The following is a 6,086-nucleotide window of genomic DNA, read 5'->3' as shown; positions in this document are numbered from 1 at the left end:
AGCCCAGCCACCATCTATACTGCCTTTCCTACTGCATCTACTAAATAATTTCAGTAAGTTTAAGGCAAATCAGGAACAGCTAGAGAAATTGCCATTTCATTGGCCCCAAAAATGCTTCCTTCTATAGGATCTTAATGCTAGCAAATGTAAAAAAAGATGAGGAAAGTGAAACCAGGTCTCTAACTACTGTTAACCACTAGGTAAAAATAGACTTCTACGGTTGAAAGCTTTCTGCATGGAGGAAAAGGTAGGAGAAGATTCTACGAGACTTTCCAGCACATCTGAATTGGTATTACTGTAACTAAATGCATGCAACTGGGCTATTTTTTATCGCTGTCTACAAGCTGTTTATGAAATAAAAAGGTGTGGAGGAGTAAGACTACACATAACAAAAAATACTGCTTCTCTTACTGATACCTCAGCACAATTTAAACTGTGTTTCTAAAGCAAACACATTAGTTCTGCAGTACAAAAGGGAATGAACCCAGCATGCAGTAACTTTCTATTGGAGTACTGAATTAAAAAGAAGTTGCTCAGAAATAGTAATGATGAATGAAAACAGGTAATATTCAATTTGGGCAGACCGAAGATCAAATTAATATCTCCCTACTGATCTGTAATGCTTCAAAGGACTTAGTATTTGTTTCAAATATCATAGGAAAAAAAAGAGGAAAGTATTAAAAAAGCATGGAAGAGACCTGTGTCTTCTTAAACAGGACTGCTGTCAAACAAACGAAGGTTCCAGAACCAACAGAACACGGACTCAAATCCACCTCCAAGTGAACCGAATTAAAAGCCAAAAGTCAGCACGAAAATGAGAAGTTGTGAAATGAAAAAATATTTAAGAGAAAAAGAATACAATCCTCCTGAGTAACAGTAGAGAAAAAAGAAACATGCAATACCAGTAAAGGAAACATTCAGTAACATTTTCTGTCCTGTACTTGGAAGGGAGAAGGGTAGCCCACTGTAACACAGTTGAAGTATATATACAGCAAATTACTCCTTGGAAGACAGGCTTCAACCACTCCAAGCTGTACTTCTCTTAAGCACAAGCTACTAACATGAAATAAAGGAAAAACTGACAAGATTTTGTGTTCTGTAGGCAATCTAGTTATTCTTTTTTTCCCTTCTCTTTAAACTATAAATAAATCTAAAAGTCCTTCTGCACATAAGCTGCTGCTGTAGGGAAAGAGGATTCACAGACCTATGGAGTTCCCTTTGTTCTTCATATTTCCCAACAAGGCAAGATGTACGTACAGATGATACCTATGGGCATCTTCTTGTCACAAACAGTTTTTCTAAAAGCAGAAGTCAGGTACAGACCCACCTGATCTCTTGGCACAAGTTAAAAACATTTCACATTTCACACCATATAAAAATAGAGGTCTTGTGTTCTCTAAACATGAAGATGTCATTGCACATTAAATGTTTTGACTGACACCACGATATTTTGCACGTAAGTAACTGAAGTGAGGACTAAACATGCTGTCTTGTGTTTTCCTCTGTTTTTTAAGAACACAAGTAATAGCTTGTTAATTTTAATGCTTTTTTTTTTCCAGTATAAAACACAAGGAAATACAGCAATGAGGACTCCCAAATTAGAAACATCATTACTAACTCCTCTTAGGATGTTTAATTTCTAACTGCTCTGAGTTATCTAAGTCACATACTATTAGCAAAAGAAAATGAGCACACACACACACCATCCAATTGTCCTTTTATATTTTTATTTGGTGTTAAGTAACTCCACAAGAAAACAAAATCAGTTACTCTGGTGTACGTGAAATCAGAACAATACAACCACTTGAAGCAAAAAGTAGAAACAAATTTCAGCCCAGGAATGGAAAACTGATACTTCAGTGCTATGGATATGCAATGCGCTTCATACCACAGTGCGGTTCAGCGTATGCCAACCTTTAATGCTTTTTGTTGTTGTTTTGTTTGTGTTTCTATCCATACAGAAAAACTAAAAACCACACTTCACTTCTCACTGAAAGCTTTAGAGCTTTAGCCAGTAAACTATGAAAACAAGTAAAGACAATTTGTTATTGCCCAAGCTCAAAATACGATTTTATTTTCCCCAAAGGTGCTGGAATTATTACATACCACAATGTAACTATAAGCAACACCTTTGTGATTTTTGAGCCCTTTCTTACCAAAGAAGCAGCTCTAGCCAAAATTAACTGAGCTGAAGTTTGTGTTTGAAATATGTCCATTTGGTCATTTCTTGTTCTTGAATGAAGTTCTATTCCATTCTTCACTGTAGTGATTTGAAGAATTTACGTGTAAGTTCTTGTTTACTTTCATGTTACAGTTAACTAGTTCTCAGTGCAGGTGCTAAACAAGCTCTCAAGGAAGCTCCAGAAGAAAGTAAAATATATAAAAATCTCTCCAAAGTCTGCAAATAAATTAAGAAAAGAAACTGTAAAGTGTCAAAAGATTTGTTGTATAAATACAAACCCTAAAACATAGCTCAATAGGAGGACCAAAACAAAGTCCCAGGGTAAGGACAAACCGAGCCAATATTAGGTAAGGAACTCAACTAAAATGTTGCACAAAGTATGGCATGGTTTTTTAACCACGCGTTTCAATTCATATGCTATCAATTTAATAAAGGCAACCAAACCCAGTTATTCAGAAAACCTTTCTAGCACAGAACATATTTCAAAGCCAGTTCAGCTCACGTTTCAAACAGCTATAGTTCTCATGAGTTTTATTGCCTGTCAAAATTAATGGTTAAGCTTTTCAAGTCAATATTGGACTTTCTGCACTTTCTGATGTTATAGACATGCTGCTACTGTATAATTAGTTCTTCGTTGTTGGTTTTTAACTACGAGTTGGTGAAAACTAAGAATGTTTAGTTTTGCAAATATTGCTCCTCCTGGCTTATACATTTTGCATAATGTGTTAAAAGCACAAGGAGTTGATAGTTTTGTACAGATGCAACTTGACAATGTATTGACTTTCTAAGTTAACAAAATAAAATTGAAAAGCAAGTCACATAAAGCAACAGTCACTACTGCAATCACACATGTATGTTGTAAATCATCGCTTTCCCTACCCCCACCCACCACACACGTAACTTGCCCCACACATTCTCTCAGAAACACAAAATGAACTACGAGATTTACTAAATTACAGCCACAACAGCAGCTAACTGCAGCAGCCACAGGATTTCTCTCAAGTGAAGCACTGACCCTTTGCATTTAAAACACTGAACACACTGAGCATTTTCGATAGTTTCAGTCATTCAGGCTCAAATTCAGTCTTGAATGCTTTTGCAGGTTACAAGAATGCCATCATTTGCAACAAGACAACATCCTCATTACTTGTTACAAAATTCAAAACAATCCACACATCACCCCAGTGGTTTATTATTTTTGGTGTTACTTCTTTTTAAACTGCCCTATGTTGGCAAGTTGCTAAAAAGGAACAAAAAAAAAAAAAAGAAAAAAGAAAAAACCACATTGCCTCCATACCTACAAAAAATCCTTGGCTACTCCAGTTAGCAAAAATACAAACCATGGTAACCTCAGCGTTGGTTTGCGGGGGGGAAGGGGGGAGAAAGGGAATCATAGGATAGAAAACACAGTTTCTGTAAGTCTCTAAAGCACAACCCTGTTGTTCCTACTTCAAAGTTATGAGATTTACTGAATGAAGACTGGACAAGTCATTCATGCTTTTCTCCTGCATTCAGAAAGGCACTGATAGATTACAGTGTTAAGTATTTATCTCCCGGTTCTTAAAGAACAAAGCCTAATGTGCCAAAAGCTAAAGTCTCTGAATAGCAGAAGTACTTGTAGACACTGCGATGCTAAGAAGATAGCAGTAGTGGTAGGGCTACAGTTACGAATGAAAATAACTGCAATTAAGATGCAAAAAAGCAGTGGTACTACTAAGACAAGCACATGCACATCCATTCTTGATTTAACAACACAATCTAGTCTAGTTCAAATAGCCAAGAATTTAACAGTTTGGGGGTGAAAAAAATCTTCAACAGGACAGCTGTGTCCTCATCTATAAAATAAGCAAGAAGAGAAAGATAAATACACATCTGAATCCATTAACTGAAGAGGAAACTCAAGTTGTTGTTTTAGAGCTACAGACCCTCAAGAAGGATAGTTTTCCACCTCACGTTACTTTTAAATCATCCGTCCTACTCTGCAGTTTTTATAGTTGAGTTCGAGAAAAAAGCTCCTCCTCACACGGATCTGCCCATTCACTGCCACCTTCTGAAGCTGTGTCTTCAGAGCTGGAGCTATCACTGGAGTAGATCTTCTTCCTGAAGCCATTTGGTTTTGCTTCAGCGTTTATATCATCTGCACATCTTGCTTCATAAACAGAAGAAACCTATGGATTTAAACTGACAGTGTTGATGGGGAACAATAAAAACGTTTGCTTTTTTTCTGGGCTGGTAAATAATGTAATATTGTACATGTTCAAGAGAAATGTCACAATTCAGGATAAATTCTCCTCTTTCCTGTCTTAGTCCATGATGTATTGACAACTACAGAACAGTAGGAAAAAAACATGTTTTTTTTCATCTTAGGATTTTAATTAATTTTAGGGCCCTTTAGGACTTGCATAAAACGGCAACAGAATCAAAAGTAAACTTACAATGTGTCATTACTGCACTGTTTGTTGTTTAAGAGAGTATTGCTGTAGAAGCTGTGTCCAAATGCTGACAGTAAATGTTAAATATAATGAAAACAGCACAAATCTGATGAATTTTGAGGAAAGTCCATACATTTTCAGCTGAATCAGTAGAGCTACACCAAGCATGTCACAGTGTTAAATTTAAGTACTTCCAAAAGGACAACAATAAGTGCATGTAAACACAAAGATTTTCCCTATAGCAAAAATTACCGTGCAGTCCATCAGCTTTTTATTTGCAATAAGGACAGAACTGAGCATACGTTCTATTTACTCCTTTAATTATTAGTCCTTTCTGGTTTCATAGTGCACATCAGCCCACCCCACGGTTAGTGAATCAGAAGCTGAGGGAAAAAAGCGTTAATGTTTAGCGCACACAACAGATGAAAGCCAAGTATTCCCAAAGGAAACCAAATCTCCTTGGCTACTCGAAGTCCAATGTTCTGCAGTCTGTGGAGTTTTCAGGAGAATGCTTGAGATACAGAAGAGATTAAAAAAACACAGAAAGGGAAGAAAAGCTTTCAAGGATTTTTGTAGGGAGTTCATTTGAGGTCAGACTGAAAACTCTGAAGAACAGAAAGACACAGTGGCATACCCTTATAAAAATAAGGAGCTCACTCCCCAGTCCAGTGGCAAACTTACCATGTTAAAATCTAAAAGATGTTCATCATCATTGGGTATTTCCTTTACATCTGCAAATTCTCCTACACCATTCTCTCCCTTGGCATTTGTATAACACTCTTAGAGTGGATGTGGAGTGTTCAGAGGAAAAAGGAAGGAAAAAAAAAAAGAAGAAAAATTGAGGAACGCCATTATTTACATTGAGCCAAAATAAAAGCATCTTGAATGGTAGTTTTAAAATTCACACTCTTAGGTCAATTAAATTCTGTGCTTGTGGAGGATTCTAGTTTGACATCCTTAAATAGCTCAACGTAGTATCTTACTGAGGCATCATCAAATCTTTCCTGGATAACTAAACTGATGCTAATAATAATGCTGCTCAGTTAATGAAAACATCTAGAAAATACAGCACAAAGATGAAAAATTACTCTATTATCAATGGTTCCATACATTTCTCAATTCTGATACTGCACAGTGTTTCAGGTCATTTATATTTCTACACCCACACAAAATATAGTGTAATCTGATACTGACAGAAGCTCAAAAATTGTGAAAGAAAATGGTTGTAACTTCTGTTTTCCAGCATAATCTTCCATATAAAATAATGGCATACATAAGTGTAGATGGATTGCATGCATCAGTGTTCATGTGTATATAACTATCCATACAGGAAACTCCGTATTTGTGAAACAGTAACATTAGATCTAAGCATAAAGCTCTGGTTTTCTTAAGCTTAGTCTAAAAGACAAATTCCTTGGATTATTCAACTTCACACAAATTCTGGCACTGTATTAAGCAGCTCCTGGTACTTT

General features: G+C 36.2%; 1 long non-coding RNA gene across 1 annotated transcript; it reads right to left on the bottom strand.

Moving 5' to 3' along the window:
* Nucleotides 1-1,710: 1,710 nt before the first annotated feature.
* LOC109367417 lies at nt 1,711-6,086 on the bottom strand. Its single transcript, XR_002114545.1, has 2 exons — nt 5,296-6,086; nt 1,711-4,350 (listed from the first exon to the last, which is right to left on the bottom strand). It is a non-coding gene; the product is annotated as an uncharacterized LOC109367417 (long non-coding RNA).

Source organism: Meleagris gallopavo, chromosome 4 (assembly GCF_000146605.3).
Source record: "Meleagris gallopavo isolate NT-WF06-2002-E0010 breed Aviagen turkey brand Nicholas breeding stock chromosome 4, Turkey_5.1, whole genome shotgun sequence".
NCBI classification, from domain to species: Eukaryota; Metazoa; Chordata; class Aves; order Galliformes; family Phasianidae; genus Meleagris; species Meleagris gallopavo.
The sequence above is the reverse complement of the archived record's forward strand: the minus strand, read 5'-3'. Positions and strand labels throughout refer to the sequence as shown.